This window comes from Beta vulgaris, chromosome 4, assembly GCF_026745355.1.
Source record: "Beta vulgaris subsp. vulgaris cultivar EL10 chromosome 4, EL10.2, whole genome shotgun sequence".
NCBI classification, from domain to species: Eukaryota; Viridiplantae; Streptophyta; class Magnoliopsida; order Caryophyllales; family Amaranthaceae; genus Beta; species Beta vulgaris.
Window position 1 is genome coordinate 12,399,764 of NC_079205.1, and position 13,527 is coordinate 12,413,290.

Sequence of the window (13,527 nt, forward strand, 5' to 3'; positions counted from 1 at the left end):
TGTTGTGAATTTTGATTAGTGAGAAAGGTGGTTATTTTGTATTATGATGTTGAATTATAATAGGGATAAGAAATTACTAGTTTAGTTGATTAGTGAATTCTTGTGTAGTAATTTGTTGATTGGATATTGTTTTATGTGTATAAATGTATTTTAAAATCATGAAAAGAAAACTAAAGAACTAGTTTGTATTCTTCCAAAACTGATAGCTCATAAAAATATAGATGATTCTAATCTAAGTCTTCCTCAACTCAATCAAAAGCTAACAGAATTATTTTCCATTAAAAGAAAGTGTTAACTAAATGACAGTATAATTGCTTTGACTTTATGAGTTTTTCTCGAGTAAATTGTTTCAAGTGGTGAACTATTTTTTTTGAACTCAATTTGAATTAGTGCAATTATCTTCTATTAAACTACTTTAGATTTGGATAGCATAACATAGAACTTCATACGAAGTAGTTTTTGGAATCCTATACTATCGCCACATTACACTACCCCTCATCCAAAATCCTAGATCCTCCCCTACATAACACCATTGGAACCAACCATGAACAAGTAGTGTAGGAACCTAATAGTTGCAAATGAATGTGCTTGCTTGTCTTTTTGTGATGAACATGCAAAGGTGCAAACTTGTTGTGTTGAAGAAACATATATGTTGCTATCACATTGAGTACTCTCCCCATAACCTACATACACACCATTATAACCATCCACCAATCACACTACATACACCACAACTCCAATTTGAGATAGAAAAATAAAAGAGAGAAAAAGAATGGGAAAGAAGAATGTGTTTAGAAGCTGAAAAACAGAAGAAAATGATCAGTATGGATCTTGAGAAAAGGCCGCAATGGGCAAGAAAGGATCTCTATGGGTCGATCTTTATGGATCACAGAGAAAGGCCTCTATGGGCACAACAAAATGACCAACTATGGGTCTCAAAATTTAAAGCTTCTATGGGCAAATGACCAACTATGGCTCTCAAAATTCAAAGTTTCGATGGGCAATAAGCTACTACGGACAAACACAAGCCTCTATGGGGAACAAGCCACTATGGGCAACAAAACAGTTGATGATCACTCAAAAGGATCATCCGAATGACCTCTATGGGTCTACCAAAAAATGATTTCTATGAACCAATAAGTGGACAAAAAAAAAAGGTTCATAGAAAATCATAATTGTGTTCAGAATGTGATTGGAAATCATCAAACAAATCATAATTTTAGGAACCTAACAATGAAGGCTTAGAAATTAGAGGGAAAAAATGAATGAGATTTAGAAAAGGAACAAAAGAATGAATGTGTTTATAGAAGAAGGCAGTAAGGATTTCAGGAAAAAGTGCATAGAAGAAAAAAAAATCTTAAGAATAAATTCAGCACCAAACATCACCAATAAAGTGATCCAAATCATCAATCATCCTCCACTATCATCAACTACAACAATTTCATACAAAAAATACAACCAAATGAACCAACAAAATATTATCACTATTAATATGAGTGACATTGATGATAAATCTTTTCAAAAAAATAGTCACATAAAATGATTTATCCAATCCAACTTATAAATCGTCCCAACTTAGTTCACATCCAACAACACAATTTTCACCAAAAAAATTCACCGACGTTAATCGAATGCAACTATTTCAGAGACAAATTTCAACTCAACGAATTATATGAAAGAAGAGTATATGAGCTAAAATTCAAGAAAACCACCCCCAAAAAATCTTTTGTCCAACTTGATCGAAGCCAAAAACTAAGACGAACACGGAAGAACACAAGCATGAAGCAAATGACGTACAACCTAGAAAAAAATTGCAAAAAGCCCTCTCAAAACAAGCTTCAAGGATCAAGGAAAAACGAAAATATTGAATTGAAGAATCTTGAATCTCGAATACCCACAAAACTGACTTGGGAAACCAATCTAATTGATCTAATCAAGCGATTGAATCAGAGTTTGCGATTTACCGAAAAACCCTAACATATGGGGAAAAATCTCAAGAATCAACAATTGTTTGATTCAAGGTTCGAAAAGATATTTTGTGAATGAAATTAGATGAAAAATAGGCAAATTGGATCCTAATCGCTCAATTTTGAGCGTGAATTCAGAAAACTTCGAACAGAAAATTTTGGGGAAAATTATGATGAATTAAGGATTTGATTTGAACACAAATTTTGTGCAGAATTTAGGGAGGAAGAAAAGAGAAAAGAGTGAAGTCAGCCATTGATGGCTTAGAGGGAGCTCGAAGAGCGTAAACAGAAAGAGAAATGAAATGTGTAAATAATTCTGATGTAAGAAGTAAAAAGTGAAGTATTAGAATATTACAGCCTACCTATTTCTACTAATTACAATAGGTAACCAAACTAATGTTAGAATTACATCTAACAAACTAACTAACAATACTACTAAACTCTTAACAACCTAACTAACAACAATAACCAAATCTAAACTCCAACACCTAATCTAACGATTTTCTAATGTCAGCCAATTTTTCAATTTGCTTTCCCCTCAATTTCTTCCGTCAGAATCTTCTTTTCTTTTTTCTAATCTTCATGTCGTTTGGGTTTCAATTATTCTTTTACTTTTCTTTCTCTTCTTGTTTTTTCTTGAGCCGCTAGCGTTTTATTATTGTAGTGGACCCATTGAGCTGACAAATCCAATATAAGCCCAAATAAAAAAGAGAACTTAAATGGACTGGCTAACTCATTTGCGAAATTGTCGCTCAAATCGTCTATATGTAGACAAATTAATAAAATAGTAATAACTCATGACTCAAAATAAAATTAACTTAAAACTCCTAAAGTATAAAACTCAATGTTATATTAAGGGTTTAAGATAATAAATGCTCAAGTCACCTTTACATGTTCCAAAATGTATTATTAATCAAAATAATAAACATAATTAGTCCAATTAATTTTTATTATTTTAATAAAATTTCTATCTTGCTCAAATTTAAAAAAAAAAGGAAAAAGAAAAAGGAGAAAAAGAAAACCAAACCGGAGCCTAGCTCCCATTTCCTGCTTTTGGACCGAGTGGAATGGAAGGAGGAGGATCCCATCTCTTCCTTTTCTCCTTTCTGTTCTGGTGGCCCATGTGTAGACGTGGTTATTGGACAGGGTAGCCCAATGGATAAAGGGTTAGGGTCAATTTTACAGGGCTTTTATTGGACAGATTTTTATTGGATAGGATCATTATTGGATAGGGCCAACAAAGAAACCCAATAATTTTAAAAAATAAAATAAGTTTTGTAAATATAATTACATATTTGGATTCGCATTCGTTTATACTTACTTTTGGCTCTCTTTGTTCCTTGTTTTTCTTGCTCGTTTACCGACCCACCCATTATCGGCCCGCTATAAGCCCTCTACCCATTTGGCCCGGCCCGTTACCGATCCTTTATGAGGCGACCCTCTTATGACCCAACCCGCTTCCGACTCGCACTGACCCTGACCCGACCCGCCCAATAACTAGGTCTACCCATGTGGAAGAAGAGAAGCCCAACTCCATTCCTCTCCTTTTGGGCTGCGTGGAAATGGAAGGAGAGGAGCTCAACTCCTTTCTTTTCCTTTCAATGCCTCTTCTTCCCTTTTTTTTCTTTAATCTATACAAATATATGAAAAGCCGTGTCTAAAAAAATTTATGTGTTACGTAACACCCTACTCAAACTTCTAATGTTAATACTTTATGTCCATGTACCCTTCAATGAAAAAAATTGTGTAATTGCAAGGCCTCAAATACGTGACCTTTTAAATGAAAAGTAAGAGAGAGTTGAACCATCAATACACTTTGACTTTACTGTCTAATATTTGAAATAATATATGATAAAGTCTTATAATAAATATATTTAATTAAAAAGTCTTATAATAGACTATTGATTTTTTTTGATTGGGAAATTAAGTCAGCCCAAGGGCTAACCCCTACCAAGGCTACTAGCCTTGTAGGAACTACCAGCACATTGGCTGGTAAAGCATGCAAAGCATGCTAAGGAAATACCCCAACATAATGCTGGGGGTAAGGATCGAACCTCTGACCTCAAGGATCAGAGGGAAGTGCTCTACCACTTGAGCTAGCTCCTCATCCTTAACAATAGACTATTGATTTTAATAATAAAAAAAGACTATTGATGTCATATTCTCTTACCACAATTCCTTTTAAGCTATTATTTTCAAACTTAAACCTTTCAGATTTTTTTACTTATTACGTCATGACGTAAACTTTTCAATTTCTTAATGGAAAAAAAAAGTGGCAAAATAAATTATGAAATTTAAGAATAATAGCATATTTGTTTATTGTAACTGACCCGAGGCATCGCCTGCACTCAAATACTAGTTACGAAAATTAAAATTCAAAATTTTTAATTATAAAATTTGTTAAGATATTTAAATATGAGCAAAAAAAATTAGAATATCCAATATTTGATTTTGATGATAGATATAAGATGAGATCGAATTTTTAAGTTTTCAATCAATTAAAATTAATATTATCGTCGACAAACCTGCAAAAAAATCAAAAAAATAAGAATCACAATTGCAAGTTATACGTAGAACTAGAAAAAAAATCTTGTTCTTCAAGTTATTTTTTAATCTAATGAATATATATAATTAAGGTTATTTCTTGGAGCAATCTATGCATAAAATCAATATGAAACAATCATGCTTTTAAATTAAATTAAAACACATGAATACATAATAAAATTAAGCAACTTAGTATAAAATTCAAAGCAAATATTCGAATAAAATTAACCACAAAATTCGAAACATATATAATATGCAAAATATATGTACACGAATAAAAATCAAATAAAATTCCATGTCATGAATTCAATATCAACCTTTAAACTAATAAATAGGTATATGTGATTAGATCAACATTATTATATACAATAGACTCTTGATACCACTATTATGTATCAATTATTCGGTGGATTATAACTAAAATCATGATCAGGATCTCATGTATATAACTAATATGAATATAAACACACAAAAGTATACCTCTTGTAGATTGCCTACCATTTAGCTGATTCAATCACTAAACAAAGAACTCCAATGCACAATTCCTCTATCGGTATCCACATTTTATGAATGAACCTCATTGATTTGACAGCTTAGATCTTGGGTAGTGAATTGATGATGGAAGAAAAACGCATGCTACCTTTTGTGAGAAAACACACATATAGAGGAGAGGAGAAAGACAATGTGAGGAGAGAGAAAATATTATGAAACAATATTACGTAATGTTGTGTGCTTGAGGTACTAATATCCTGCTTATAAGCATAAATACCAGTATCCTCTCACTCATCACTTTTGACACAATCAAAAGTCTTCCTTTTCCTCTCCTATCACACGCCTAACATCTCTCTCTCGGTCTTTTTCTCCCCGGGTTATCAATACCGCGATTTAAATCATAAAATCGCATGATTCCATGATATAACTTGAACTATTTGAATCATTCATAGAATCGCAATTGAAGAAAATTGGATATAGAATGGTACAAAATCTGCAGAATCAGCAAAAATCGTGATTTATTACTGATTTTAACGATTCTCCATTTACCCTTTCTATTGAAACCTATTGCTGGATATTAAAATAAATAGACCAGGCCCGTAAGATCTCACTTAGTTCAAGCGTTAGCTGCCACATTTTCACCCTCATATCTCACAGGATCACATATATTTCTCTATCTTCTTCGGTTCTTCTTAGTGCAATATGTTTATTGAGTTATTTCATTTGCTTTTGAGTTACATAAACATGTATATTCTATACCTCTTTTATTCCCTAGGCGACATCATTTCTCATCTCATATGATTATAATTACGGCTATAATTAAATTTTTAGTGTTGTCCATCGAAAAAATAGGTAAACAATTTATATATCATATCATAGAATCTTATTCCTGCAAAATTCGTAGAATTTACGATTTTACGATCTGATTTTGATATACCCTTCCGATTTAAATTAAAAGTAGAATCGCGATTTTGACAACCTTAATATCTTCCTTCATTAAGGTTATTTATGTCCTTCCAGCTTTAATCTTTAATTAAGTTTAGGTGTATATCATATTTGTGTATTACCCTATAGGTTCAGTTATAATTAAGTTTACTTAAAACAATTCTCATCGAATTAACATATCAAAATAAAGCGATTTTTCAACTAAAAAAATTTGATAACATAATATAATTGAATTAATTATTTTGTAATTGATTCTTTAAACTATCATATAAATCAATACACGATGTTAAAAGGACGTTATTCCAACAATAGACACTGTAGAATACATTATACCTTATTATTTGGTGGAGAGACATTCTTCATGAGCAATGTGTTTGTAATCTATTGTTGCCACCTTCGCGTCATTCCCTTATCTATTGCCAAATGATTGTCTTAAAATAATGGAAGGTATATGAATGTGTATAAAGCATCGATTGAAAGAAATAAAGATTGTTCAGTAAGAAACTGTAAAGTCACCAAGATATTGGATGACAAGTTTGAAACATGTGTTGTTGTTATGATTGTGATTGAATGGTTTCCCAATAAAGGATCACCAAAGCATGTTTTAACTGTGTTGACCTGTAGAGTATTTTCTTCCATCTGCCTTGGTAGAAGTGAAGACTTCTTTCTTTAATCTTGCTTTTTTTTTGCTTAATCCACGTGGTTCTTGAACTTTTTGTGGGGGTGTTGTGTGGTATTTTTGTCATCGAGGAAAGCTATGGACACAATTCTGGAAACACAATTGAAGGTATTAACATTAACAGAAGAAGAAGAGGAGGTTGTAACCTGTGAGCATGAGGAGTGTGATGAGATAGAAGATCAATTGAGACTATGTCTAGTTGGTTAACTTTTAACGTTCAATCCATTCAGTATTGAAGCCATGAAGAATACAATGAGAATTGCATGGAGATTGGGGCTGGGAATGATTGTACATGAGATTGGGGCTGGGAATGATTGTACATGAGATTGATAATAAAACCTTGATTTTTCAATTCTTTTCCATGTTAGATAAGTTGAAGGTTTTGGAAGAGGGGCCCTGGTAATTCGATGATGGGCCACTTTTGTTGAAGGAAGTGTAGAAGGGGATTTAACCATCTGAAATCAAATTTGATACAATTCAACATTGGGAGAAGGCTGAGGATGTCCCCTTAAACAAACGCACATAGGCGATGGCAATATCGATGACTACTATTATGGGGAAATTTGTGGAGTATGATGAATCTTACCCGATTGGGTGGAGTAAGTATATGCGATTTCGAGAGGATTTGAGTTTAGAGAAGCCGTTGAGAAGGGGTATGAAGATTGGAGTGGCGGGGGAAGCAAGTGGATCAAGTTCTACTATAAGAGGTTAATGGATATATGCTTTGCTTGTGGCATTTTCGGCCTTAATCTCCAACAATGCTTGATATATGATTCTATCACTCCTATCTCTGAACTCCCATATGCACATGGTTGAAAGCTTCACTTATGAAGCGCTGGGGGAATTATGAGGCAAATAAGGACGAGGAGATTAGAATGTGTCGAGAGTTTAAAAGCTCCCTTGAGGCATCATAAGCTAAAGAAAAATACAATTTTGAGAAGGGGGTGAAGAAGATAGGGTTTGATGAAGGAGATAAGGCGAATAAGGGACAGGTAACAGTGTATGACAACCCAATTTCAAATGAGTGCAATGAAGATATAATCACTGAAGGTGAGGGTTGTGGGGGAATATAATGAAGCACTAAATTCTTCGACGTTCCTCAAACGTCGTAGAGTTGACCAGGCACAATTACAGAGCTACACAACCAATTTAAAAAATAGTTCCAACTATGATACCCCCCCCCCCAATGTTTGTTAACACAAATGTTATTAATTTTTCTTCTCTTACTGTGAATGATGGTGAATTGCATAAAACTTATGATGATATATTGACGGAGATTGGTGCTAACCAATCCCGCTGGTGCAATGAGTCATTTAAGCTACAACTGTCGGGGGCTTGGCAACCAACGGGCATTTGTAGGTTTAAAAAGTTGCTGAAAAAGGAGGTATCGCAGATGTTCTTTTTCTTATGGAGACTGCATAACGCTGTAGAGATGGTGGTTGTGAGGAAGAGGTTGAATTTTTCGGAAAGCTATGTTATGGATTCTACTAGCCGAGCTGGAGGGCTTGCTCTTTTTTGGAATGATAATGTGGAGATTAATATCTTATCTGCTTCGTTACATCATATTGATTATTCTGTTAAGGATCTTTTTTGTTAAGTTCTTTGGAGATGGACGAGTTTTTATTGGCGGTCAGAAGCTACAGAGTTGCATTTGTCTTGGGAACTATTGCGCTCTCTAAATTTTTTTCAGATCTTCCATGGCTCGTGATTGAAGATTTTAACTAGATTTTTTTTGAAGTGGAGAAGGAAGGTGGGGTCCCGAGAAGCCAAAGGAAAATGGATGAGTTTCGGGTAGCACTAGATGACTATGAGTTGCAAGATTTAGGATTTAATGGGGAGCCCTTCACATGGTGGAACAAACAAACAACCCAGTTTGCTGTTTTTGAGCGACTTGAAGGAGGGGTGGCGTCTTGAGTTGAATTTTGTTACTGTCGTATATCGGAGTTGTTCATATGCCGAGTGACGGATCAAGTCCCGGTTAAGTGGCAAATAGACCCCTAGGTGTTGTTGCCAGAAAAAAGAAGAAGCTTTCCAGATTTGAAGACATGCGGATAATGTCCCCTAATTGTGAAAATGTTATACAAGAGGCCTAGTGTACTGTTTCGGGTCTCCGTGATGTTGATGATGTTGCTGTTAAAATAAAAAGATGCAGTGAAGCTCTTGATCAGTGGGTTCGTCACGAGCTTGGGAATATAAAGTCAAAGATTGGGCAGACATGTAAGAGAATGGTTGTGATGGATGGTTGTGCTCCTACGGAGGATGTGGTGTAGGAGCGTAAGAAGCTATGTGAGGAGATTGATGTGTTACTGAGCCTAGAAGAAACAATGTGGCGTCAACGTTCTCGAGTGGCTGATCTTCGAGAATGTGAGCAAAATACGAGCTATTTTTATATGAAGCTAGGCTTCGGATAGAAAGAGAATGAATACGATTCGAGGAATTCGGAAGAATTTTGGTGAATGGGCTAGTGACAATGATGAGATTATAGGGGCAGCTGTAGAGTATTTTGTTGGGATGCTCACTTCGGTGAACCCACAGAGCATGGATCAGGCTTTGGGGGGGGTTTATTCCCCGTGTGACGTATGAGACGAATCAACAGCTTATGAAGCCTTTTGTGCAGGAGGAAGTTCGTACTGCTCTTTTTCAGATGAAACCAAGCAAAGCTCCTGGGCCGGATGACACGAATGCTAATTTCTTCCAACGTCATTGGCACGTTACTGGTCGCGATGTCGCGGAGTATGTAATCTCAATTATTGAAGGCAGGCGTGAGATGATATATATTAATGCCACTCATATTACTCTGATTTCGAAGGTAAAGAATCCTTTATCTTTTGAGGAGCTTCGCCCTGTCAGCTTATGTAATGTGATTTATAAGATAATCTCTAACATGTTAGCTAATAGGATGAAATTATTGCTGCCAAATATTATATCCTGTAATCAAAGTGCTTTTACTCCTAAAGGACTCATTTCTGATAACACCATGGTTGTCTACGAAACTTTTCATTATATGAATAGTGTATGCTCTGGTAAGAAGGGTTGAATGGGGTTTTTTAGAGAAGGTATTGGATAGGATGGGTTTTGATATGGTGTGGGTTCAACTGATAATGAGGTGTGTATGTCTGTTTCTCATTCGGTGGTTGTTAATGGTGTGCCATTTGAGGTTTTTGAACCTAATCGAGGACTTAGGCAAGGGGACCCGATCTTTCCCCATTTATTTATTATTTGTGTAGAGGTGTTTTCTCATATACTTCAGATGGAAGTTAATCGAAGTTCTCTTCAAGGGATAAGAGTCTGCAGGAATGCTCCGAAGGTTTCTCACTTACTATTTGCGGATAATAATATTAGTTTTTGTAGAACAGAGGACAGAGTTGTGAATGCTATCAGACAGGTGCTTAGCTTGATTGTTATAGTAGTCACTAGTGTAAAAATAAAGAAGGGCTGCGCTAAAAAAAACATGTAGGGCTGCGCTTTTTGACAGCAGCCCTTTCAGTAGCAGCCCTTCACTTTTTAAGTAGGGCTGCGCTAGAAAAGCGCAGCCCTTAAGCTAGAAAGGCTGCGCTAGTTAGGAAAAAGCGCAACCCTTCTGGCTTAGAAGGAAAAAGCGCTAGAAATTTTTTTTTTTTTGACATTTTTTTACTCATAATCTCACATTTTCTGAAATTAAACAGAAGAGAAGAGAAACGAAACGAAAATACTAAACCCAAAACAATAAAAAGAATGAAACGAAAATGAAAAAAAGGAACAAAAACTAATATACAAAGAGAAGTATACAAGAAGTATACAAGAACATTAATCAAAACAAAGATGAAATAAAATACAAGAAATTATATACAAAGAGAAGTATACAAGAACATTAATCAAAATAAACAAAGAGAAGTATACAAGAACATTAATCAAAACAAAGAGAAGTATACAAGAACATTAATCAAAATATATAAACAAAGAGAAGTATACAAGAACATTATAGATCTGAAAATACAAGAACTACCTCCAAACATTAACCTAATAATGTTTAAATACATAAAACAAAACCCTAATACATAATTTAAGGGAAAAAAAAAATTTCGAAAAAACTTAAAATGGCTATTTGGAGGCTTAAACGAACTCGGATGGCTTAAACAAAAACTTAAAATCCGCTTCCGAAAAGGTATCACAATAGGCAATCGGACTCCGTCGGCATGATTCGTGCAAATCATTTCAGCATTTTTGTCGCAACATTTCTGGGAGTTTTTGAGAGGATTAGAGAGAAGGAGGAGAGGGAGGAGGGATGTGAGAGAAGGAGAAAAAGGAATAATGAGGGACGTGAGAGAGGAGAGAGAAGAATGAGGGATATATTTGACTAATCCCGCTTAATATTTGAAGCCCGCGAAGATGAATTTTTCAAATTTTTTAAAGAAGGGCTGCGCTTTTCTTCAAAAGCGCAGCCCTACTTAGTCAGAAGGGATGCGCCTTTTGTAAAAGCGCAGCCCTTACTCCGCAGCCCTTCCTTTTTTTTTCCCCTAGTGAGTGCTTCTAGTCAGGAAATTAATTTTGGAAAGTCTAAAGTGATGGTGAGTTCAAATGTTCAGATTACTAGGAAGGAGGAGTTGGCTTCGATATTAGGAGTGAAACTTGTCTGCTCTCTTTCAAAATATTTAGGTGTTCCTTCCTGTGTTGGTAGAGCAAAGTCACGGGTGTTCGGTTTTTTGAAGGAAAGGGTGTGGAAAAGACATAAACGGTAAAGCAACAACTCATATCGTTCGCGGGTAGGGAAGTGCTATTGAAGGTTGTGGTCCAAGCAATTCCTACCTATATAATGAGCTTGTTTCGGCTACCTGCAAGTCTTTGTCATGATATCCAACGCATGATGGCTCGATTTTGGTGGGGGGTGTAAGGATGATGAGAGAAAATTTTCTTGGGTCGCGTGGGATAAGCTGAGTAATTCCAAGGCCCATGGTGGCCGGGTTGGGTTTCCGGCGCTTGGAAGATTTAATAAAGCTCTCCTTGCGAAACAAGGATGGAGAGTCATGAACAATCCCGAGCTTCTTTCTTCCCGAATATGGGCGTTGAGGTATTTTCTGTCAACTAATTTCTTTGGTGCGTTTGTGGGTCATAGGCCGAGTTATGTGTGGAGAAGTGTTTGCAGCAGCATGTGGGTGCTTGAGAAGGCTTGTAAGTGGATTGTTGGTGATGGAGAAAATATACATAATTGGAGGGATCCATGGCTAAGTCGCCCTCATCGTTCAAAATTATTTCAGCAAGAAAAGAGGGGTGCACATATGAAAAAGGTAGCGGAGTTATTTGCATTCAGGAGGATGGAAGGAAGAGGTGGTTCGAGACAATTTTATCCAGTTTGAAGCTGAGGAAATTCTGAGCATTCCATTTGCATCCTTACCCATTAAAGATATGTTGGTCTGGGGTTACGAGAAATCTGGAAATTATTCTATTAAGTCAGGATACCATTTCATAATTTTCTACAGGAGCTTAGATGACGAGCATACTGGTTCCTCTAATGTGTCAGTTTTCTAGAGAAAAATATGGAAGCTCGCTGTACCCCCTAAAGCTCGTATGTTCATTTGGAGACTTTGTAGTGGTGCGTTGCCTACACTTAAAGGTCTTCATAAAAGGATTGACAACACTTCTCCTATGTGCTCTCGGTGTTTGTGTGAAGTAGAATACGAGTTACATGCCGTCTGGAAATGCAGCTTCGCAGGGAGTGTGTGGGATGCTTCTGGGCTCGACATTCTGAGTGAGTGTCTAGAGATTGGGTGTACATCTGATGGGTCCATTGGTGGCTGAATAACATGAAGGAAAATGACAAAGATGTTGTGGCTTTACTGGCGTGGAGTGTGTGGAACGATCGCAATGCAGTAACCCATGGTAGCCTCCCTCGTCATCGCGCTGAAGTGGTGGCAGCTGCAACGTCATTGCTGGCAGCATATGTGCAGATAAGTGATGATGATAGAACGAGGTATAACGGGGGTGGGTTGGGGCGTGCTGAAGCTAGGTGGTGTTTGCCGGCAGGGTTCATTAAGGTGAATGTTGATAATGCTATATTTAAAGATGTTGGGGGTGGGAATGGGTGTGGTGCTTAGAGATGAAGTTGGTGCTGTGCTTAGAAGTGCATGCCAACAACCAAGGGTAAGATGAGATGTGAACTTTACAGAAGCAAAAGTTGTTGTGCTTGGGTTAAGGATGACTTTACAATGCAATGAAAGAAGAATTGTAGTTGAGTGTGATTGTCTTTATATGGTGAATTTGATCAACAACAAGCAATTTGATGGATCTTCTCTTGGAGTTATTATTAAGGAGATTATTTTTCTTACTAGTTGTTTTGATGTTGTTAGTTTTTTCCATATTTTTAGGGAAGCCAATTGTGCGGCTCATGCTATGGCTCATCTCTCCCCGCTTGAATATTCAACAAGAGTGTGGGTGGGTCGTGGGTGGTTGTCCTAGCATTATAAAAGATGTAATTGCTTCGGATTTTTGCTTAAGCCATAATAATATCTAAGTGATCGTTTTGCCTTCAAAAAAAATTGTGTTTATGAGTTAGTACTCAGCTTTGTTAATATTTGTGCACATATTCTTTTGACGTTTTTATGACCTATCACTTGGTGGGTGGTAGTGTCCTATTTGTTGCAAGTTTAAGACTTAAAGTTTATTAATTTTTGAGGGTTCGAGAATGCTAGAAGTACGACTGTGTGTATTAATCTGTATTTCGAAGCCATACTGCTCAACTTTGTAATACTTTAGTAATTAATGTTGTAAAGTTTAGCTATAGTTGTTAATAGTAATTAACTTGAGTTAGATTTAAATTTCTTTTCCACATTCTCTGATATATTTTAGCGAGTGTGATGGTAGCAATTTGTCAGTTCGACTAGATTATTTGATTCCATTGTGCATTAATCCTCTATAAACTGGTCG